Raw genomic sequence first — 25976 nt, 5'->3', positions numbered from 1 at the left:
GGCTTCTTCTTTATATCCTTGGTTATAAAACTTCTGTTCAGCCAGAATTCAAATGTTTTTCCAGGTTGATTGTTCTATAATTTAGTTGTAATTTTAATTCATTCATGGAAGGAAGCAAGCACAGTGTTTATCTACTCCACCATCTTGGATCTCCCTGAACTTTCATCTTTGTGTCACTTATTCCAGATGCAAAGTCATAGATAAAAATGTCCTGTTGGCCTTCCCTTACCATGTATCCAAAGCCACTGCCAGAAAATAAAATGATTCCCAAATTAGGAGTCACGGAAAAACAAAATACCACGTAAAGACTGCATATATTGGGGGGTTTACCTCTAAAAAGAAGGGAGCTGGGTAGATTTAAAGAAGAAAAAAAAAGATATGTCCACTACACACAGGTTAATGAATAGTAATCAATCCCACTTAGTCTTGTATAAAACTGTGACTATTCTCATAGAAACAATCATATTTTGATTTTACCATGGAGTTTTCTGGACTCTAAAAAGAGCTATCTTTATTTTTTTTTCCTGTTTATATGAGAGCCTTAACAAAAAATAAGATGCATGTAAAAGGACTCAGTAGTTGGTAAACTTGAAAGAGCTATAATTAGCAGTCAGGCAAAACTAAGTTCAGGGGCCGGCCCAGTGGCTCAGGCGGTTAGAGCTCCGTGCTCCTAACTCCGAAGGCTGCCGGTTCGATTCCCACATGGGCCAGTGGGCTCTCAACCACAGGGTTGCCAGTCCAATTCCTCGACTCCCGCAAGGGATGGTGGGCAGCGCCCCCTGCAGCTAAGATTGAACACGGCACCTTGAGCTGAGCTGCCTCCCGGATGGCTCAGTTGTTGGTTGGAGTGCGGGCTCTCAACCATAAGGTTGCCGGTTCAACTCCCGCAAAGGATGGTGGGCTGTGCCCCCTGCAACTAGCAATGGCAACTGGACCTGGAGCTGAGCTGCGCCCTCCACAACTAAGACTGAAAGGACAACAACTTGAAGCTGAATGGCACCCTCCACAACTAAGATTGAAAGGACAACAACTTGATTTGGAAAAAAAGTCCTGGAAGTACACACTCTTCCCCAATAAAGTCCTGTTCCTCTTCCCCCCCCCAAAAAAAAAAAAAAAAAATAGGTTCATATCTTTGCTGGTTGTGAGATCTTGAAAAAGTTTCTTAACCTCTCTGGGTCTCCATTACCCTGCTTGTAAAATTGAAATAATGCCTCCTGTACTGTATTTATTATGAGGATCCCATGACATAATGAATGTGTGCTAAGTACACAACACTTGGAATACAGCTTAATATTTTTGATAGTACTTGTCCCCATAGAGTAAGTACCAGCTTCGCGCTCATAAATTTGCAAATTACTCTAACATCTTTTTAGTTTTTTAACTCAATTTAGAAAAATGTATTTTCTTCAACCTGACTATGTAATTGATTGACTGAATTTTTCACTTTATGTAACTTTTAATATAATGTTTTATTGTCTTAAATTAATTTTATATGGGTTTCAGTGTAGTTGAGGAATTGCATCATCATCTTGAATTACTGCTGATTTACCTCACTAATAGTCTATCTTAATGAACTCTCAAAATACAAAAACACATAGTGTTTTTGGCTTTGCTTTATCTGGAAGAAAATTACTTCAGATGTGATTCTTCGCATTCATATGACTTAAAAACTCTTATCCCCTGTGCAGATTTTCTTTATTGTATTTTTCTTTCCTGAGTTTTTATCCTCAGATTTGATCAAACTTTTAATCATTGCTTTGTTGAAATATCACTTTTTGGGCCTTAATCATCTATGCCAAATAATAATTAATTGGGAGTTTTGGAAATTATTCCATGTTTAAATCATTTAAATCATCATTGACTTCTTTGGTTGGTAAATTCCTTGACTATTTCAATGACTCAAGAATTCAGATTTTTCTAAAGGCTAACGTATTCTTTTTTATTGCAGTTTTTTTTATTGAAGTGAAATTCACAAAACATAAAGTGAAAAATTCAGTGATATTTATTACATTCACAATGTTGTGTAATCACCATCTCTATCTAGTTCCAAAACATTTTCATCACCCCATGAGAAATCTCAGTACCTATTAAGCAGTTGCTCTCTATTCCGTCCTCTCTCTAGCCCTTAGCAACCAGCAATCTGTGTTCTGTCTCCATGGATTTATCTACCCTGATACTTCATACAAATGGAATCCTACAATATGTAGCCTTTTGTGTCTGGCTTCTTTCACTTAGCATGATGTTTTCAAGGTTCATCCACATTGTGGCAGTTATCAGAACTTCATTCTTTTTTATGGCTGAGTAATATTCCATTATACAGATAGAGCACATTTTGTTTGTCCATTCATCTGTTGAGGGACATTTGGGCTGTTTCCACCTTTGGTTGAATGCTTTGTTTTGGAATTATGCATAAGAGCATAGGACATCAATGCAGCAGCTCATACGATGGCAGCATTCTTTTTAGAGTCATTCCATGGTACACGTAGCAAGGTAGTAATAATAATTTATCGGGGGATAGAAAGAGAAGAAAGTTCCTGTTAATTGGCAAGTCAGTGGTGAATTATGGGATGGCTCTGCATAATTGCCCCTTAACTCACCTTGATTCTCAAGATTAATTAGACGAGGCATAATAAACACAAATAAGCAATATTTTCAACAATGCCTTGCTTCAGTTACCATTTTAAAAAAATCACCAGTAGTTCAGTAGAACTTAAACATTTCCTTTCATTTGTATGCTTGCCTGCCACAAAACATTTGCCTTTATTTCAGTAGATTCTATTTTGTTTAGATATGTATGCATCTTTTAATTTTTTTTATCAATTTTTTTCATTTTAGTCTATGTCCCCAAGTCTTGTTTTAATTTAAGCTATGTTTCAAAATACTCAGTTCTCCTTTTTTATGTTAGTTTCAGGTGTACAGAATGACATACTGATCAGACATTTACATAAGTCATAAAGTGAGAACCCCAGCAAGTCTACTATTCACCCAACACTGTACACAGTTATTAACACAATATTGACTCTACTCCCCTTGCTGCACTACTCATCTCTGTGACTATATTTTTATTATAACTGACATTCAGTATTATTTTATTATATTAGTTTCAGATGTACAGTATAGTGGCCAGACATCTATATGATTTATGAAGTGATCCCCCCAACAAGTCCACCACCCACCCGGCACAACATACTGCTCTCACAACACCATGGACTACACTCCCCGTACTGCACACTGCATTTCCATGCTTCTCCTGTAACTATCAATTAGTACTTCTTAATCACTTCATCTTTCTCACTCAGCCCCTCCTCAACCCCCTTCCCACATAGTATCCATCAGTTTTTTCCCTGTATCTATGGGTCTGTTTCTGTTTTGTTTGTTCGCCTATTTTGTTCTTTATATTCTACATATAAGTGAGATCATATGGTATTTGTCTTTCTCAGTCTGACTTATTTCATTTAGCATAATACCCTCTAGGTCCATCCATGTTGTCACAAATGGTAATATTTTATTCTTTTTTATGGCAGAGTAATATTCCAGTCCATATATGTACCACCTCTTGTATATCCAATTATCTATTAATGGGCATTTCAGTTGTTCCATATCTTGACTATTGTAAATAGCACTGCAGTGAGCATAGGGGTGCATATATTTGTTCGAATTAGTGTTTTGATTTTTTTAAATAAATACCGAGGAGTGGAATTGCTGGGTCATAAGGTTAACTCTATTTTTAATTTATTGAGGAACCTCCATACTGTTTTCCATAGTGGCTTTACCAATTTACAGTCACACCAACAGTGCACAAGGGTTCCTTTTTCCTCACATCCTCACCAATACTTGTTGTTTGTTGATTTATTGATGATAGCCATTCCGACAAGAGTGAGGTGGTATCTCATTGTGGTTTTCATTTGCATTTCTCTGATAATTAGTGATGTTGAGAATTTTTCATATGTCTATTGGCCATCTATATGTTCTTTTTGGAGAAACGTCTATTTAGGCCCTCTGCTTATTTTTTAATTGGATTGTTTGTTTGTTTTTTGGTGTTAAGTTGTGTGAGCTGTTTATAAATTTTAGATTTAACCCCTTATCAGATGTATCACTGGCGAATATCTTCTCCCATTCAGTAGAATATCTCTTCATTTTGTTGATTGATTTCCTTTGCTGTGCAAAATCTTATTAGTTTGATGTAGTCCCATTTGTTAATTTTTTCTTTTGTTCCCTTTGTCTGAGGAGATATATCAGTAAAAATATTACTAAGGGTAATGTCTGAAAGTTTACTGTCTATGTTTTCTTCTAGGAGCTTTATGGTTTCAGGTCCGACATTTAAGTCTTTAATCCAGTTTGAGTTTATTCTTATATATGGATTAAGAAGATGGTCCAGTTTCATTTTTTTAAAAATGTATCTGTCCAGTTTTCCCAGCACTATTTATTGAATAGGCTGTCTTTACCCCAGTATATATTCGTGATTCCTTTGTCATAGATAAGTGACCATGTAGATGTGGATTTATTTCTGGGCTCTCTATTCTGTTCCATGGATCTATATGTCTATTTTTATGCCAATACTACGCTGTTTTGCTGTTTTGATTACTATAGCCTTGGTATCAGGTAGCATGACACCTCCAGCTTTGTTCTTTCTCAAGATTGCCATGGCTATTCAGGGTCTTTTATGATTCCATATAAATTCTAGGATTATTTGTTCAAGTTCTGTGAAAAATGCCATTGGTATTTTGATTGGGATTGCATCTAATCAATAGATTGCTTTCGGTAGTTATGGACATTTTAACTATATGAATTCTTTCTATCCTTGACCATGGTATATGTTTCCATTTATTTGTATCTTCTTTAATTTCTCTCTTCAATGTTGTATAATATTCTAAGTATAAGTCTTTTACTTCCTTGGTTAAATTTATTCCTAAATATTTTTTTTTGATGCAGGTGTAAATGAAATTGTTTTCATAATTTCTCATTCTGATAGTTCATTATTGGTATATAAAAATGCAACCTAATTCTGATTATTAATTTTATATCCTGCTATTTCACCGAATTCATTTAGTTGTTCTAATAATTTTCTGGTGGGATGTAGGGTTCTCTATATATAGTATCATGTCATCTGCAAATAATGACAGTTTTACTTTTTTCTTTCCAATTTGGATGCCTTTTATTTCTTTTTCTTGTCTGATTGCTGTGGCTAGGACTTCCAGTACGATGTTGAGTAACAGTGGTGAAAGTGGACATCCTTGTCTTGTTCCTGATCTTAAGAGGAATGTTTTTAGCTTTTCCCTATTGAGTATGATATTAACTGTGTGTTTGTCATATATGGCCTTTATTATGTTGAAATATGTTCCCTCTATTCCCACGTTGCTGAGAGTTTTTATCATAAATGGATGCTGGATTTGTCAAACGCCTTTCTGCATCAATTGATATCATCCTATGATTTTTATTTTTTATTTTGTTTATGTGGTGTATCATGTTAATTTGCAAATATTTAACCACCCTTGCATACCAGGAAGGAATCCCACTTGATCACAGTGAACGATCTTTTTAATGTGTTGCCAAATTTGTTTTGCTAATATTTTGTTGAGGATTTTAAAATCTATGTTCATTAGTAATATCGACCTATTGTTTTCTTTTTTTATAATGTCTTTGTCTGGTTTTGGGATCAGGATAATCATAGATTTGTATAATGAGCTTGGGAGCCTCCCATCTTGTTGAAATTTTTTGAACAGTTTGAGAAAAAGAGGTGTTAATGTTTTCTTGAATGTTTGGTAAAATTCACCTGTGAAGCCATCTGGTCCAGGGCTTTTGTTTGTTGGGAGCTTGCTGATTACTGATTCAATTTCATTGGTCATAATTGGTCTGTTCAGCTTTTCTGTTTCAGTCTTGGAACATTGCACACTTCTAGGAATTTATCCATTTCTCCCAGACTGTCCAATTTGTTGGTATATAATTGCACATGGTATTTTCTTAATTTTTTTTTATATTGCTGTAGAGTCAGTTGTCACTTCTCTTTCTTTTCTGATTTTGCTTATTTGGTTCCCTCTCTTTTTTTCTTGATGACTCTGGTTAATGGTTTGTTTTTTGTTTGTTTGTTTGTTTTTTGTTTTTTCTAATCCTTTCAAAGAATAGTTCTTGGTTTCATTGATCTTTTGTATTGTTTTTTTCAGCCTCTAATTCATTTGTTTCTGCTCTGATCTTTCCTTGTACTCACTTTGGGCTTTGTTTGCTGTTCTTCTTCCAGTTTTCTTAGGTGTACAGATAAACTGTTGATTTGAGATTTTTCTTGTTTCGTTAAGTAGGCCTTCATTGCTATGACTATCCCTCTTAGGATTGCTTTCACTGGGTCCCATAGATTTTGGGTCATTGTGTTTTCATTTTTGTTTGTCTCAAGGTATCTTTTGATTTCTTCCTTGATCTCATTGTTGACTCATTCATTGTTTAGTAACATGTTGTTTAGCCTCCATGTGTTTTTCAGTTTTGTTCTTGTAATTGATTTCTAGTTTCATACCATTGTGTTCAGAGAAGATGCTTGATATGATTTCAGTCTTCTGAAAATTATTGAGATTTATTTTGTGTCCTAACTTGTGATCTATCTTGGAAAATGTTTCATGTGCACTTGAAAAGAATGTATATTCTGCTGCTTTAGGGTGAAATGCTCTAAAAATATCTGGTCTAATGTGTCATTTAAGGCTGCTGTCTCTGTTCATTTTCTGTCTGGAAGATCTGTCCATTGGTGTCAGTGGGTTGTTAAAGTCCCCTACTATGATTGTGTTACTGTCAATTTCTGCCTTTATGTTGGTCAATGTTTGTTTTATATATTTAGGTGCTCCTATGTTGGGTGCATAGATGTTTACTAGGGTGATGTCCTCTTGTTGAATCAATCCCTTTATCATTACGTAATGTCTTTTGTTGTCTCTTATTATAGTCTTCATTTAAAAGTCTATTTTGTCTGATATAAATATTGCTACTCCAGATTTTTTTTCATTTCCATTCGGGTGAAATGTCTTTTTTCCATCCCTTTGCTTTCAGTCTGTGTGTGTCTTTTGATCTGAGGCGGCTGTCTTGTAGACAGCATATGCATGGGTCTTGTTTTCTTATCCATTCAGCTACCCTATGTCTTTGGGTTGGAGAATTTAATCCATTTACATTTAAAGTGATTATTGATAGGTACATAGTTATTGCCATTTTATTATTCATATTATTGATATCTTTTGTATGTTTGTTTGTGACTCCCTTCTTCTTCTTAAAGTAGTCCCTCTAACATTTCTTGTAATACTGGTTTGGTGATTATGAACTCCTTCAGCTTTTTCTTGTCTGGGAAGCTCTTTATCTGTACTTTCTTGTCTGGGAAGTTCTTGATCTGTCCTTCAAATCTAAATGATAGCTTTGTTGGGTAGAGTAATCTTGGTTGTAGGCTCTTACTTTTCATCACTTTGAATATTTCCTGCCACTCCCTTCTGACCTGAAAAGTTTCTGTTGAGAAATCAGCTGAAAGTCTTATGGGAGCTCTTTTGTAAGTAACTATTTTTCTTTCTCCCGTTGCTTTGAGGATTCTCTCTTTGTCTTTAACCTTTGCCATTTTAATTATAATGTGTCTTATAATTATAATGTGTCTTGTAAAACATGTGTGAGCCTGTTTGGGTTTATCTTGTTTGGGACTCTTTGCTCTTCCTGAGCTTATATGCCTATTTCCTTCACCAGGTTAGGAAAGTTTTCAGTCATTGTTTCTTCAAATAGGTTCTTGATCTGTTGCTCTCTCTTTCTCCTTCTGGTACCCCCATGATGCAAATGTTTTTATGCTTGATGTTGTCCCAGAAGTCCCTTAACCTATCTTCATTTTTAAAAAAAAATTTTGTTGTTGTTCCAATTGGGTGTGTTCTGCTACCTTGTCTTCTTAACCACTGATTCAACCCTCTGCCTCATCTAATCTGCTGTTGATTCCTTCAAGTGTCATTTCTATTAGTATAGTCCTTTTTTTCTGATGTGTTCTTTTTATGGTTTCTATGTCTTTCTTTATGTTTAGTACCTCTTTGTTGAATTTCTCATTATGTTTCTTAAGCATTCTTATAACCAGTGTTTTAAACTCTGTCTCTGGTAGTTTGGTTGCCTCCATTTCATTTAGTTCTTTTTCTAGAGTTTCCTCTTGCTCTTTTATTTGAATCATGTTTCTTTGTTTCCTCATTCTGGCTGCCTCTCTGTGTTTGCTTTTATGTATTAGGTAGACCTTCTGTGTGTCTCAGTCTTTGCTGAGTGGTCTTCTGTAGTATGTGTCCTGTGTGGTCCAGTGGTGCAGTCTCTCTGATCACCTGTGCATGTGTTCTAGGAGTGTCCCTTATGTATGTTGTGTGTATTCTCCTATTGTAGTTGAGTCTTGATTGTTTTTGGCACGTCATTATGTAGGATTGACTCAGGCTGACTGGCTGTGGGAATTGGCTATGCCCACAGTGTATGAACTGCTGTATGGGGGCTGAATCCTCAGAGGGAGGTTCACCAGAGTGGGCTCTGCTGCCTGTTGATACCACCCTTTGGGTGTGCCACTTGTGGTGCTAATTGGGTAATGCTCTGCTATGGTCTGAGGCCAGCCTCTGGTGTGTTGTTTTTTTATACCTCTTGGGATGGGCTCCCATGTAAGCCTATTTCAGCTTTGCCTGTGACTGGCCCAGGGCACCTGGTAGGAGCTACAAAGCTATATGCAATTTGGTTGCTCCCTGTGTTGGACCTGGAAGCATGTGGGGGTGGCATTGCTGTGAACTGAGTTTGGCTGCCACCAGTTTCAGGCCTGGGGCAGCTTGGCAAAAGTCCACACCCCCCCGCCCCCAGGCCTATTGGCACCTGCCATCTGCCTGTAAGGCTCAGCATCTGAAAGAGCTTCCTTAGGTGCATGGATTAGGTTGGTTGACTTGGTGTTCACAGTGCCCTTAGCAGTGCTGCCCAAATTGGGTGGGTGGGGGGGTGTCCCAGGGAGTCACAGGGTGTGGCTGGTAGTTTTCACAAAGTTAATGCAGCTTCAATTCCTGAGACAGCACTGGGACTGTGGCCATTCTACAAAAGTATCCTGAGAACCCTGCAGCCAATCACTGCTCACCTCGGGCCTGCAGATCTCCAAGGGCTGCCTAAGAGAGGCTGCAATGTGCCCTAGGGATGATGTCCTGCTACTGAAAAATTTCCAGGCCACTACAGGCTATCTGCTGCTGTACAAGCCTCCAGCATCTTGTGGGGCAGGGCCAGCAGCCCAGGAGCTAAGAGTTCCCCCATCAGTGTCACAGTAGTTGGGCAGGGCAGGGTACTAGGGAGTCAAAGGTTGTGGTTTTTTATGAAGTTAGTGCAGATTCAGCCCCTGCACCCATGCAGAGCCTGTGGCCACTCCACAAAATGCCCCAAGAACACTATGGCCAGCCACCACTCACCTCGGGCCTGCAGATCTCTGAGAGCCACCCAGAAGTGGCTACAGTGTGAGCTGGCGCTGACCACCCGTTACCAAAAGTTTCCCAGGAGAGCATGGGCCATGTCCTGCTATAAAAACCTCCCACAGCTTGCCAGATGGGCCTAGCTGAGGGTACCATGGGTAATGACATACCAGCTGGGTGGTGTCCAAGGGAGTCACTAAGGTGGTGCACACATGCATGGATTTACCAGACCAATGTCATCTCAGATTTAGCCCCATGGAAATAGATTCAACACAGGAAAGATGTTGCCCTCCTGTAGGTTGCACATCGGGTGGCCTCCATACAGGGATAATGGTGGCTGTCTCTCTAGCCCTTGTCCTGAATCCATATAACTCAGTCTTTCCCTGTATGTCTCTGGTGCTTTTCAAATCATCATACTTCCACCGGAGCCCAGGGTGAGTGCCTGTGAGTGAGTGAGTTTATGTGCAGGCCCTTTAAGTGGACTTCTGGGTTTCCCATAGCCTTCTGTCTCACAGGTACAGATGGATAGAATCCTCGCTGATATTCACTGTCAGGTGTTATGGGTTCTCCTCTTCCTGGCACAGGACCCCCAGCTGGTGACCCCAGCTGGTGTAGCACTGGGATTCCTCACTCTTCACGGGGAACCTCTGTCTCTGAGGTGCCTCTCCCATTGTTCAACCACTACCTGTGGGTTTGGGGTCAGCCCATTTCACATCTCCACCCCTCCTACCAATCTCGATGTGGCCTCGTCTTTATATCCTTAGTTGTAGGGGTTCTGTTCAGTTAGACTTCACATGATTCTCAAGGTTCATTGTTCTATAATTTAGTTGTAATTTTATGTGATCATGGGAGGCAGCAGGCATAACATCTGGGCATCTTGGCCAATATCCTAAAGTGTTCTTTTTTGATCTATTCCCCATCTCCTGCTTAAGTTCCTACCCCAATTCCCAATCTCAGACATCTAATTAGCAGGTTAGAAAATGATGGCTGATGCCAAACAGTTCTCTGTTCTTTCTGTGCCTTTCGTCCTGCTCAGAGACTCCTGTTCTTCCCTAGTCTTTCTGTAAATTGTTATTAATATTTGGGCAGTCTGTTTGCTGCCGCCTTGCTATACATAGTTGTAAAATTTGAACATAAATAATGTGGTAACCTACACATTACTTATTATTGTGATGTGCTCTGCTCTGGGCAATACCACATAAAGAATATTACTACTCAGATCACATTAACATCAGCCAAATATTTTCACAATACTGATATCAGAGTGTATTATGTTGAAGACAAAAAGAGCAGCTTGAATGCTGCAGAAGACTGCAGATTAACTTTCTTCTATACCCAGCCACCACCTGCCTCTTAGGTCCGGGCATTAGAGATCCCTGGGAGGTATCTTGCAAGGTTCAATCTAAAGTAGTAAACACCCAATGTCTAGTGGATTTCAATTTGCTATCTTTTCACTAATCGAATGATAATGATGGGTGATGTGCTGGTAAACGTACAACAACTAGCTTGGGGGATAGGTGGAGAAGTTCTGATTTATAGCATTTGCTGATTTTCATCGTGCAAATATTCCTAACGTGACCAAATTCAAGCTACCAATATGACATTGAATGTAGATTTGGGGAAAATGCTAATAACCAGGTCTCATGAAACACTAAGGGCCAGCTCCAGCATACCACCGCATATATATTTAAATCACTTCATGTTTCAGGAAAAAGAAAAACATCACACAATATGCAATTAACAAAGATAACATCTATAGTCAATATAAAGCATTAGAATTTAACTAAAGCTCTTATACAACACTGAACAACACTGACCGCCATACCCAGTCTGAAATCTATGTATGGTTTCTGACTCCCCCAAAACTTAACTACATTTCTTCAGTATCTGCAAGGGATTGGTTCCTGGACTCCCCGCAGATATGAAAATCCATGGATGCTCAAGTTCCTCATATGGTGCAAAAAAAAATGGTGCAAAACAACGCACACAGCTGGCTCTCACATCCAAGGATTCAAAGCACCGCTATTGAAAACAATGTTTTCCATCTGCAGTTGGAAATCCGCTGATGTGAAATCTGGGGATACAGAGGGCTAACTGTATATTTATTGAAAAAATCCACGTATAAGTGGACCTGCACACTTCCAACCCATGTTGTTCAGGGTCAACTATATTTAAAGGCAAAAGTAACCTATTATATTACCCAATTTGCAGTTCCAAATCTTCCCCCAAAAAACAAAATAAAAAGGAATAATTTTTTAAGGTGCAATGTGTAGAAAGGCCGCTTTAGAGACTAATTAACACCCTGTTATTATAGTCATAAGCCAGATGATGCTTTTTCAAAATGGGCAAAGTTGAGTGGAAAAATGAAGCCACTTCGATTCAATCCTTCCTCACTTGAGACAATGCAAAACTAGAGTTCTAAGTAGGGCTGGCTTTATGAAGAATGACTGCTCCTGTCATGTAAAATTAAAATGCTTGCCTTGGACTTTCAATCGGCTCAACACGTTTTGTTAAATGAATGAAGAGTAAGCACATTTTGAAGCTTATGAATGTCCGTTTCCTATTCAATGTACTGAAAATTTCTGGAATACCGAGGGCAGCTGGAGGTAACATGGAGACAATAGGTTGAGCTCATAAGAGAACACGATTTCCATGATCTACATGTTTTAATTCACTTGCATGGTAGGTGCTGTGGTGTTAACCTGTTACACTGAGAAGCAAACAAGTTTTTGCATGAGCATTCCTCTTTAGGAGCTCCAGCCCATCAATTTCTTGAATGCTTCATTGTCAGAAACTCAGGAAATGGCAGGAATAGAGCAGTTCTTGGACAGTACCTAACTGTGCAGAGAATTGGAGGCGTGATGTGCTGAAATCACACACACATACAGTGGTATGGCTGGGCACAAAAAAAAAGTTACTCTTAAAGTCTAGTATTCCTCCCACTTGATTTAGTGTTCCCTTTGTCCAGCCCCCTGCCAGCACCGTGAAATCACCCACATTGTTGTATATCCCCTTACTACTCAATCCACATTGAAACTCTTCTCTAGTCTTTGCGTTTGCTCAATTTGGGGCTGCTTTCACCAGTCAGTTGGTTCTGAGGAGTTTAGAATCACCATAATGCATTGTCATAAATATAGCCTGTCCTCAATTGTATTTGCTGAAATGTGCTTAAACCAAGTGCTTCTCGGCTTCAGGTTAATTTGCTTTATATAATAATAATAATAATAATAATAATAATGTATATAATAATAATAACAACAACAACAGTAATAATAATAATAATAATAGCAACTCTCATTTGAGTACTTTCTGGTATTTATTTTTAAAGTGATGTATGATATATTTCCTTTAAATCCTCACCACAGCACTGCACATAGGTATTATTATCTCCATTTGAGACGTAGGAAACTGCAACTTAGTGAGGTTCAGCAGACAAATGAAGGAGTCCAAACCTGAATTCAGTTTTGTCTGGCTCCAAAGCATGTCATCTTCAACTCCTTAAGCCACTAAAACCTTAATTATGCTACACAGCTTACAGCAATAAAATAGCTTCAGAAAGGAAAAATGGTTGTAGGAGACAATTTGTTTTCTACAATTATTTGAATAATGTCTAATTTTTAAAAAGCATGAGTAATATCAAGTTTTTGAAGGCAAACAGCAGTTAACCAGGTGCCTTCAAATGAATATATGGAGAAAAAAATCAAACTCTCTTTCAAATAATGAACACAAGAGTGTTTGAGAGGTCAAGATGAATGTCTTCTCTGGGAGAATTTCTGTTTTCTGGGGCATATTTGCTGCTGTGACTTGTTTATTTTGAGCTGTCCTAGAATGCTATATAATACAACTACAGAGTTCATTTTAATTTCTTAAGGCCTTTCGCTGGGGAAATCTCTAATGTATTCAAGGACTGTAGCACTAAAAAGGTTCTTAGTTGATTTTATCATTTGATATGAATGTAATGATGGTGAAAACATTGATGTAAGAGCATCTACCATCTCCCTGGCTCTTTACCTTGAGCAAGATGCAGAAGTTCTTTCTGGCTGTTCATTGCATACTCATTTCAAGACATAATAGAGAAGAGAGAGCACAGAATACATGATCAGCTTTTTAAAGTTCCTTCCAAGGCTACACAGGAAAATGTAATATTGTTTGTCTGGTGGGAGTGGGAGAGAATGAGAAGAGTTTTCACAGTATGTATTTCTGTACCCATTGAATTTGTAATCATTTAATAGATAGCCTATCCATACACAATCACTTAATAACAGGAAATTAAACTTTATGAAATATAAACCTTCCTGGCTGAAAGATGGGACAATTTGAACTGCAGAGCTTAAACCCATGTTGGGCAGTCTTTTGTCTTCTGGTTTATGACCAAATTATTTTGTGTATTAAACAGCTGCTTAAGGCTGAGGTTATGATGGCAGACACAAGATCTGCATATATACTTGAAACCCATCATAATTTGAATAAAATTTTTGAATTAAACATAGCAGCTTAAAACTACAACGAGATACCACCTCACTGCTGTCAGAATGCCTATAATCAGTAAATCAATAAACAACAAGTGTTGATGAGGATGTGGCGAAAAGGGAACCCTCATGCACTGTTGGTGGGATTGCGAATCGGTACAGCCACTATGGAAAACAGTACAGAGGTTCCTCAAAAAATTAAAAATAGAACTACCTTATGACCCAGCAATTCCACTTCTGGGTATTTATCCGAAGAAATTGAAAATTCTTTTTTGAAAAGATATATGCACCCCTATATTTACTGCAGCACGATACACAATAGCCAAGATATGGAAATAACCAAAACGCCCATCAATAGATGATTGGATAAAGAAAAAATGGTACATATTTATATGATGGAATATTACTCAGCCATAGAAAAGGATGAAATATTACCATATGAAACAACATGCATGGATCGAGAGAGTATTGTGCTCAGTGAAATAAGTCAGACTGAGAAAGACAAATACCATATGATCTCGCTTGTATGTGGAACCTAAAGAACAAAACAAACAAACAAAACAGAAGCTGACGCATAGATGCAGGGAACAAGCTGATGGAATCCAGATGGGGGTGGGGTGAAAAAGATAAAGAGTTTAAGAAGTACAAATTGGTAGTTATGAAATAGTCATAGGGATGCAAAGTACAGCATAGAGAATGTAGTCAATAATGTTGCAACAACTATACATAGTGCCAGGTGGGTACTAGACTAGTGAGGAGGATCACTGCATAAATTATATAGATGTCTAACCACTATGCTGTACACCTGAAACTAATATAAAATAATATTGAATGTCAGTAATTGAAAAAAGAAAAAAATTGCAGCTTAAGAACGTGCAAAGTGTTTTGCACATGGTAGATGTCAGCAAATGTTTCTGGGTGTTGGAGTAAATATATAAACCCCTAAGTCTGAGTACCCCAGATATTTTTCCATTCTTATTCTACCACTTCATACATGTTCATTTTCTTAGTAAGACAGGAAAAAAAAAGAGGCTCTATGAATGTCCATTGTAAGACATGGAATGTTAATAAAGCCTTGGATAGATTCACATTCTTTTTTTTTTTTTTTTTTAAGATTCACATTCTTAATCCCTCCTTCATCTGATCTTCAATGGAGAGTAGAAAAGAAACTAATTCTTTGAGAGAGCTAAACCTGAGCCAGGCACCACAGTGGAGACTTTACATGCATTATCTCATTTAATCTTCATAAGGACACTAAGAAGTAAGTATAATCTTCTTCTTATAGGTGACAAAACTTAGGCTCATAAATGTTCAGTTTAACATGACTCAGATTACCTAGCTAGTAAGTCCAAGAGCTGAGGTTTGAGTTGGTTTTTATCTGATTTCCCAGTTAGACATGATGATGATAAAGACCATATAATTACTATTTTTCTAGTGCTTTCTGTGTGGCATATCAGTTCTAATTTTCCCCCAAATCCTTCAAAGTATGTATTAATATCCTCATTTCTCAAGTGATCCCAAACTGAGGCTTAGAGACAGACATTAGTCCACAGCTAATATTATGAGATAGTGGATATATGAATCCAGATTTGTCTTTCTCCACAATCTACTCTTGCCCACATAATACTCCACCTCTAAATATAGCTATATAGCACCTGGTATTAGCAGAATTCACATCCAAACTTTAGTGTCACTCACCCAACGCAACACCCACCCACCCACGCACACAAACATATGGAAGGAAGAATTGTGGCCATTATAAAGGGAAATTTATAATCTGATGTCATGGAATGAAAACCAATATCATCATCATTCTGGCTGTTGAACAATTAAATATAGAAAAATCTGTTACATCTTTATTTTAATATCTTCCCATTTAAAAGTTATATTTATGTCCCTAAGAAAAACAAAAATGACAAGAGGTTAATTCTATTTTGCATCATTTAGGTACAGAGTCTTGTGGTTTGAGAAGACTCATGTAAAAATATTAATATAACAAGTTCTATAATCAATTTTAAGATAACATTATGGATAGAAAAAATAAGGAAAGTTAAAAATACTAGATTTTTACTATATTGTCTACTGAGAGTAAAGTGATTGAAGGAAAAAAATATATATAAAAAAGAAGTAGCTCAGAAATAGCAAAAGCAGTTGCCAGCAAAATGCACTTTCTTATTAAGATCAATGACTCTTGATTAGATTAAATGTAATTTAGGGAAAAAAAGTCCTGTACATAAGTCATTTCCTAGATATTTATATCACATAAGAATTATCTCTTTTGTATTCAAATAAGCAATTATGCCAGTGTAGATAAAAATCAAACTTCTTGAATTTTTATTACTAGATCAGAGGAGTTATTTGGAATTACAAAAGAAAAATCAACAAAAACCTAATCATTGAAATATAGCAAGATGAATGAAAATATAGTAACACCTCACCAAAGTAGAAATCTCACTTATGAAAAATACAGTCAGGAACCCATAATTCAGCAAAAAGACTTAGAAATGGCCAAAAGAGAGGTTGTGATGCCCAATAAAGTTGATGAATTTCAAAGTTTCTCTTATCTGTCTTCAGTGCATCTTTACCTTATTTCAACTACAATAGTGGTACATCTGGGTTATCTTGTTTCCAAATCCATCCTATATTAGAGACAGCAAATTAGAAGTGAGAAAAGTTTCTAAACATTGAGTGTTGACTGTAAGAAATAGTAACAGTTGTCAGAGAATAAAATGTAGGAAAACTATTAAAACATACCACAAAGCTATCTAGTACAAATGACCCTATATATGTTTAAATAGCCTATAAAAGCCCAAATTATATTGCAATAAAGTATAATAACATATTTGTAGTTAATACCCAAAGACAGTGGGAAATGGTTAACTTCCATCATATTTCTCATTTTATGAAAGCATGGAAGAGTACAACCTATTTGAGAAATATTTTTGTAGTAAATGATTAAAATCAAGTATTTGAGCTTAAAGCAATAAACATTCATCTCTCCAGAAAACCACATGGTGTAGTGTAACTGAGGCTCTAAAACTGTGAAATACTCTTTTAATATCAGAAAAATGTTTTCCATGGTCACTGAAGAGTGAATAAATCATAAAGAAGCTAGATTAGGTGATGTGTGTGAATTTTTACTTATTAGCAACACACGCTACTTTGCAGTAGTCACTGCATAGCTCTGACATTCCGTTGTATCCAAAGAAACAGTTTGGCAGAGACTGGAAATGGGATTTGGATTTGGAAAAACAAATGGGAGAAAACTGAAGAACACTTTCATTCCGGTCCTACAAATTGCATTCATCAGGAATTATTCATCTCCTTCAAGCTCTCTGTAGGGGTAAGAGCTCTTCTCACGGGCGCTCTTGGAATCATTGTCCTGCTCTGTGGATAAACCCACCTAGGACTCTGACCCCTGGGCTCTACCTGCTGGCTCTGGGCCCAACCAATGGCCTCGTTGTTTCCCACGTGCAAACGCTATGCCCTGCTTGGCTGCCATCCACTAATTTGGGATTTGTCATGATGTGTGGACATGAGAAACCACTGTTCTTTATCTTTTTTCAAAAGGGATATGTTTTGTCCTGTAGTCAAATTATGCTTTGAAAGTTCAGAAAGGGGAAGAGGGCACAGTCCCTGAGAAGAGCCGTGTGGCTGTGACTGCGAATCAAGTTATAAATTGGTAGTGATCTTTAACCGCAGCCGACAAATCTGCTTAAATAAAAGCAATGATGAAATGCACAGGTTGCTGTGGGGGAGCTGTGTGGAGCCATGAATCAAAGTGGTCTTTTCTAAGAGAAGAAACAGCAATGTTGGGAAGGGCAAAGTGAGAAAGAAAGGGGAAGGAATTTGGGGTCATCATAACATCAGTCCTCAGCTTGTATTATGCCGTGGGGAGTGGAGTATAGAGGTGACATTTTCTCAGTTCTGAATCAAAGAGTGGGTGATATATTGCACTGTGCTGACAGTCCCCTAGGAATCAGGAATAGTTACTGTTTTTCTTAACAGCTTTATAGAGCTATAATTGATATACAGGAACAGCACATATTTAATGTGCACAATTTGATAAGTTTGGACATATGCAAACACCACTGATGCAATCACCACAATCAAGATAAGAGGTATATGCAACACCTCGTAGAATTTTCTTATGTCCCCTGTGTTTTTGTTTTAACGTAGTAAGAACATTTAACATGAGATTTGAACAACAGCAGATGTGATCAACACTATAAGTCAAATAGTCCTTACACACATATTCAGGATATTCTATCCAACAGGGGAAGCATGAACCGTTTTGTCAAATGCACATGCAACATTCTCTATGACAGAATATGTGTTAGGCCACAAAACAAGTCTTAACAAATTCAGAAAGACTGAAATTATATCAACTATAATTACTGACCATAATGCTATGAAACTAAAAATCAATAACAGGAGAAAAAATGGGAAATTCACGTACACATAGAATTAAACATAGTCCTGAACAACTAATGGGTCAAAGAAGAAATCAAAAGATAAGTCTAGTGTATGGTGACAGACAGTAGTCTAGTTTCATTTTTTCACACATGGCTATCTGTCACCATACATCAAAATTAACTCAAAATGGATCAAAGACCTAAATATAAGGCCTGAAACAATAAATTGCATAGAAGAGAGCATAGGTACTAAACTTACGGACCTCGGATTTAGAGAGGATTTTATGAATTTGACCTCAAAGGCAAGGGAAGTAAAAGCAAAAATAAGTGAATCGGACTATATCAAACTAGAAAGTTTCTGCACAGCAAAAGAAACCATCAACAAAACAAAGAGGCAACCAACTGAATGGGAGAAGATATTTGCAAACAACATCTCTGATAAAGGGCTAATATCCAAAATATACAAAGAACTCATGCCCATTTGTGACAATATGGATTGATCTTCAGATTATCATGCTAAACAAAATAACTCAGACAGAAAAAGTTGAGAACCATATGATTTCATTCATATGTGGGACATAAAACTGAAAGCAACAAAGGTACAAGACAAACAAGCAAACAAAAACTCACAAACAATAGTTAAGTGTTTGCCAGAGGATAAGGGAGAAGGGGGGATGGTAAAAGATGGTAAAGGGGATCAATTATGTGGTGATGGAAGGAGACCTGACTCTGGGTGGTGAACACACAATGCAATATACAGATGGTGTATTATAGAATTGTACACTTGGAACCTATATCATTTTACTAACAAGTGTCACCCTAATGAATTTAATAAAAATGTAAAAAAATGTCTTGAGACAAATGAAAATGGAACCACAGAATACCAAAATTCATGGGATGCAGCAGCAAAAGCAGTTCTAAAGAGAAAAGCTTAGACCTATAAACACGTACATGAAGGGAAAAAAGAAAGATCTCAAATAAATGACCTAAATTTATACCTCAAGGAACTAGAAAAGAAGAAGAAACTAAGCCCAAAATTAGCCAAAAAAAGGCCATAATAAAGATTAGAGCAGAAATAAATGAAATAGAGGCTAGGGAAAACAATTGAAAAATCAAAAAAACAAAAAGTTGCTTTTTTAAAAAAGATTTAAAAAATGACAAAACTTTAGTTAGATTAACCAAACAAAGAGAAAATTCAAATAAATAAAATTATAAATGAAAGAGAAGACATTATAGCTGATACCACAGAAATATAAAGGATCGTAAGAGACTATGAACAATTATATGCCAACAAATTATATAACCCAGAAGAAATGGACAAATTCCTAGACACACAGAATTTACTAAGACTGAATCATGAGAAATAGAAAATTTGAACAGGCCAATAATGAACAAGGATAGAATCAGTAATCAAAACCTCCCAACAAAGAAAAACCCAGGACAAGATTATTTCACTGGTGAATACTACCAAATATTTAAAGCATAATTAACATCAATTCTTCTAAAACTCCTCCAAAAAAAAAAAAAAAAAAAGGAAGAGAAAGGAACACTCCCAAAATACGTAAGGAACTCAATAGCAAAAGCAAAACAAAACCCCCAAAGTACTCTCCTTGGGAAGCTCTGCACCGACGCCAGCACCTAGTCCACCCTAAAAGCAATTTTGGAACTCTTTTTCTGGAATGGCCATCAGAGCTGTCGTATTACCCTTGATGTCCTGAATGTCATCAAAATGTCTTCCTTTCAGTATTTCCTTTATCTTTGGGTAAAGAAAGAAGTCGCTGGGGGCCAGATCAGGTGAGTAGGGAGGGTATTCCAATACAGTTATTTGTTTACTGGCTAAAAACTCCCTCACAGACAGTGCCGTGTGAGGTGGTGCATTGTCGTGATGCAAGAGCCATAAATTGTTGGCGAAAAGTTCAGGATGTTTAACTTTTTCATGCAGCCTTTTCAGCACTTCCAAATAGTAAACTTGGTAAACTGATTGTCCAGTTGGTACAAATTCATAATGAATAATCCCTTTGATATCAAAAAAGGTTAGCAACACCGTTGCAACAAATTCGCGAACTTGTCAGACCTCATATGATCTTGCAGTCTCACTTCTGAGTATTTAAGCAAAGCAAATGAAATCACTATCTCAAAGAGATATCTGTAACACCCCCGTTTGTTGCAGCATTATTCACCATAGCCAAGACACAGAAACAACCTAAATGTTAGTCGACAGATGAATGGATGAAGAAAATGTGGTAAGTATATATACACAATGGAATATTATTCAACCTTTGAAAAGATAAAAATCTTGCCTTTGTGATAACATGATTGAAACTTGAGGGCATTAGATTGACTGAAATAAGTCAGACAGAGTAAGACAAATGCTGTATGATGATAGTTGTTTGAGAAATCTAAAAAGCCAAACTCATAGAGACAGAGAGGAGATTGGTGGTTGCCGGGGACTGGAGGGTGAAGGGAATGGGGCAATTTTGGTCAAAGATTACAGACTTCTAATTATAAGGTGAATAAGTTCTGGATGACTATAGTTAACAATATTGTATTGCCTACTTGAAAGTTGCTAAAACAGTAAACTTAAATGTTCTCACTACACACACACACAAAGAAAGCAAATGGTAAGTATGTGAGCTGATGGCTGTGTTAACTAGCATTACTGTGGTCATATTTTGCAATATACGAGGTGTGACAATTAAGTTTGTGAACTTGTTGCAACCATGTTGCTAACCTTTTTTGATATCAGAGGAATTGTTCATTATGAATATGTACCAACTGGACAAACAGTTCACCAAGTTTACTATTTGGAAGTGCTGAAAAGGCTGCATGAAAAAGTGAGACGACCTGAACTTTTCGCCAACAATTCACGGCTCTTGCATCACGACAATGCACCAGCTCACAGGGCACTGTCTGTGAGGGAGTTTTTAGCCAGTAAACAAGTAACTGTATTGGAACACCCTCCCTACTCACCTGATCTGGCCCCCAAGGACTTCTTTCTTTACCTGAAGATAAAGGAAATATTGAAAGGAAGACATTTTGATGACATTCAAGATATCAAGGGTAATAGGACAACAGTTCTGATGGGCATTCCAGAAAAAGAGTTCCAAAATTGCTTTGAAGGGTGGACTAGGTGCTGGCATCAGTGCATACCTTCCCAAGGGGAGTACCTCAAAGGTGACCGTAATGATATTCTGCAATGAGGTATGTAGCACTTGTTCTAGGATGTGTTCGCGAACTTAATTGTCAGACCTCGTGTATGTATACCAAACCATCACATTGTACACCTTAAATTTACACAATCTTGTATGTCAATTATATCTCAATAAATCTGGAAAAATAAATTGCCAGTGGGAAAAATCATCCATGAGACCTAGCCTCTTATTTTTTTTTTTTTTAAATTAAAGTTTATTAGGGTGACAATGGTTGGTAAAGTTACATAGGTTTCAGGTGTACAACTCTGTAATGCATCTTCTGTATATCACATGTGTGTTCACCACCCAGCCTTCTCAATTTTGAAGTGCACAATCCCATATTGTTTGCCATAGGCACTCTATTGTACAGCAGATCTCTAGAATGTATTGATCCTGCATATCTAAATCTCTATACCTATTGGAAAATAACTCCCTATTTCTTCCCACCTACCCCTCCCACCCTACCCCACCCTCACCCTCTACCCCTGCCCTTGCAAGCCACTGGCAACCACTAGTTTTATTCATCAAATAATTCTAGTGAGCCTCACCTTGGCTACCTTTTTGTTAAAGTGGCTAGCCTCTAGGGAAATTTCTGTCACCGTTCTTCCTTTGAAGAAAAGCCAGACAATTCCTGCAGGTACCTTTGTTGAGCCAACTATAGAGTAAGCTGTGAGCCAGGTATGTTTTTGTTTTTACCCACAGAAATAGCAGTGAATACTAAATACAGTCTAATTGTTAGACTGTAAAGATACTAACCTTAGAGTTAGTTAAGTATTAATTGATAGCCCTTGAAAGAGAGACAATTTAAGCTGACTTAAGTACAATTCATAGTGTAGCCTAGTTCTAAATGCCAGTCTTACTCTAAATACAAGAGGAGAGAGTTGCCTCCTTGGGTTATCAAAGCACAGTAATTATTTTGGGAAATGTTTGGGTTGAGTTTATTTAACTTACAAGGAAAGGTTGCCTTAGAAATTAGGGGACAAGGGTAGTATATAAAGTGTTTAAGTGACCAGATTTATTCCAGGACCATGGGCCACTCTCAAAGTAGCTCTTTACATAAAGTCATCCACCGAAAGAAAATATTACATAAAATCTTACCTATTCACCAAGGGGCTTATGCAAAGCAGCACTTTGTTTTCCTAATTTGAGTTATGGTATGCACCTAAAAATAATATTCTCTTTTCTAAAAGTATAGTTTAGAGTACTATCTTTTGGATGTGTTCTACACAGCCTCAGGGGTTCTGTTGAGCATTATTAAGGCAGTGGACATGGAAGGTGACTTATTGAATTGATGACTAAAAGGACGAAATTTTAATTATTTGCATCTGACATAGGTTTATGTTAGCTACTATTTGAATGTGAAATTTACTGCAGAATAATTTGTGAGTCACACACTGTCCCTTGGCATGTAATAAAAATAATGCATGCAATGGATACTACTGGGAAAGCAGAAAGACTGGGAATAAAGAATTTTGAAATCAGAAGCATCTTATCTTCTAGAAGTCTAAGCTTTTGTTACACAGATTTGCAGAGAGAATTTTCAAACCTAAGTTAGCAATTCTGTCATGGACTCAAAGTATTTTGTAGTTAAGTATTTTGTAGTTAAGTATAAGCATTTGTTCTTTGCAACCATCAAGCTGCCACATTATTTACAAATAGCTAAGTCATGAATTCAAATTAAAAAGGGACATGAAATATAATGGAAACTGGCCTTTTTTCCATCTTCTTTTTAAAATTTACAACTTAAGAAAAACACATCTAAAATCATTCTTAAAATCTGCCATCAGAGAAGACTTAGAAACTCTTGGGCCACATGCTTATATGCTTTTTTGATCTAAGAATTTAAAAAATATTTCCCTCATTTGGATTTTAACAGATGATAGTCTCAATTCCACAAAATAAAGTGAGGGTTCTTCAATTTTCTTTAACTCTCTTTCTACTATAAGCCCCTATTCTGCAAGCAAAAACAATATAGTTAATTGGGGGAGGGTCCCCACTGCCTTCACCTGAATTTGGGGGGCTTATTTTGTGCCAAGTGATTAAGTGTGAGGTGTGCATCTACTCCTTATTTTTGCACTTTAAACGCAGGCATGTGCTGACACATCCTCCACCCTCTCTGTCTGTCCTCCTCTATCTTGAAGCCATGAAGTCAGGATAGAGAATCCTGCCGATTATCTAGGCCTTGAGACTTTCCTATTCACCCACTGGTTTCCAGTCTAAGGTTTCTTTGAACTTCACCTTTTGACTCACTCCCCAGGTGGGCAAGTAGATGAACATATCAAGGGATGTCTTCCCAAATCTTTTGTTGAAGCCAATGCCTTGCTTTTGAAACTCACCAACTAAGAACTGGCTTCTTTGTTCCTTGTGTCCTGAGGTAAATGCTCTTCCTAGTTCAAGATGCCTAAATTTACAGGTGATGGGTGTGGAGACACATTGGAGGGGAACAGGAAATACTGGAGGATACAGTTTTCGAAACAGTTAACCTTTCAAAATAATTATTCTGCTTCATTTGTTTTTGAAGGGGTACATTACAAAAAGGGAAATTGGTCTAAAGAGGAGGTATTTTGACAAGCCTTTGGGGGTAACCAAGGTAGCTAAACAAATACTCTAGGATATATTTTGTAGGGATAAACAATAACCACCAATGCGATCATTTTGTGATACATTGAGTTTCTTATTTTCTGATTCAACTGTCAAGTGAGTTCAGTTTTGATGTGTTTCTGAGTGCTTCATGGCACATTTCCCATTATGATTTGAGCAGAAGAAGCAAGAATGCATTTTCATGAGAATACAGAAATAAGAAAACCTGACATCTATTATCTAAGTTCAGGAATTTATGCCAACATTCATTAACATTCAAATTATGAATTAGCTGTCATAGAAGTAAACAAAGTAAGGACCTTTGCTCAGTAAACAAAGCAAGGACCACATAGAGTTTTAAATGCCCTGGTAGCCCAGTTTTGTTTTTAGAACCTCTGGTAACACAACAGTAGTCTGGCAATATTTGCAAACATTTTCTAGGTTATTTGCAATCTTTGCTATCAGTTCATAAAATAATAGTAATATCCTGGACAAACAGCATGGTAAACATAGCTTTCCTTGGGTAAACAAAAAAGCAAAAAGGAATTTGAGTAAACTGAGGGGATAAACTTTTAAAGATTCAATCAACTAAATATTGCTTTCCCCAAAATTTTTGGAATTTTTAAAGGATTTTTTCTCAAAATGTGGTTGAGGCTTTCTATACTTTACTAAATTCTTCAGATCATTCCTATATGTGTTAAGTTTGAGAACCATCAACCTTGAAAAATTTATGCACATATTCATTTATATACCTCTATGTGGAGTTCTATGTGTGTGTATATATATGTGTGAATATTCACACATTATTCTAAAAATTCTGATAATTAACAATATATTGCTATCATTGCATATATTAGTATTATTGAGGAGGAGAGCAAACACAAATACAGCTACTAATAGAAAGTTTTTGAGCAGCTCTTTAAGGAATCTTTATGACTGTCACATTGGAGAGATTGGGTTTATAGTAGTAAATAGTACATACTACTTAGTGAACATGTGCATATATGAACTGTGCTAAGGGCTGTATAAGTATCATCTTACTCCATTCTCAACACATTCCTTTGAGTTAGGGGCTCTTATTATCCCTTTGTTGCAAAAGGGGCAGAAGTCACTTTTATGGAGCCGGTTGTTCACAGCATTTATTTATTCAACTCATGTTTGTTCAGAGGTAGCTGAGGATCTGGGCTAATTAATGAGAATAGAACGACAGCAACATCAACAAAAATAATAAGAGTAGCAAATATTAATGGAGTGATTACTAGGTACCAGGCACTGAACTAGGCATTTTACATTACTTATTTAATCCTCATATCAACATTATGTGGTATATATTGCCTTAATACCCATTTTGTAGGTGAGGAAATTGAGGCTCAGAGACAAAGTAATTTATTGAAAGTCACATAGCTGATGTTAGTGGGAGATAGTTCCTGACTTCAAAGTGCATTTAAAACTTTCAAAATCCCACATATCAGTGAAATCATATGGTATTTGTCTTTCTCTGTCTGACTTATTTCGCTTAGCAGAATGCCCTCTACATTAGTCCATTCTGTCGCAAATGGCAAGATTTGCTTCTTTTTTATGGCTGAGTAATATTCCACTGTATACATGTACCACTTTATGCAATTGTTTGTTGATGGGCACTTGGGCTGCTTCCATATCTTGGCTAGTGTAATTAATGGTTCAATGAACATAGGGGTACGCATATCTTTTTTAATTAGTGTTTTGGATTTCTTCAGATAAATACCCAGAAGTAGACTTGTTGGGCCATATGGTAGTTCTATTTTTAATTTTTTGAGGATACTCCATACCATTTTCCACAGTGGCTGTACCAGTTTGTAACCCTACCAACAGTGCACGAGTATTCCCTTTTTTCCACATCCTCGCCAACAATTATTGTCTCTAGATTTATTGATGATGGCC

The sequence above is a fragment of the Rhinolophus sinicus genome, chromosome 18 (assembly GCF_057876585.1).
Source record: "Rhinolophus sinicus isolate RSI-liver-muscle chromosome 18, RSI-T2T, whole genome shotgun sequence".
NCBI lineage: Eukaryota > Metazoa > Chordata > Mammalia > Chiroptera > Rhinolophidae > Rhinolophus > Rhinolophus sinicus.
This window is presented reverse-complemented; position numbering follows the sequence as displayed.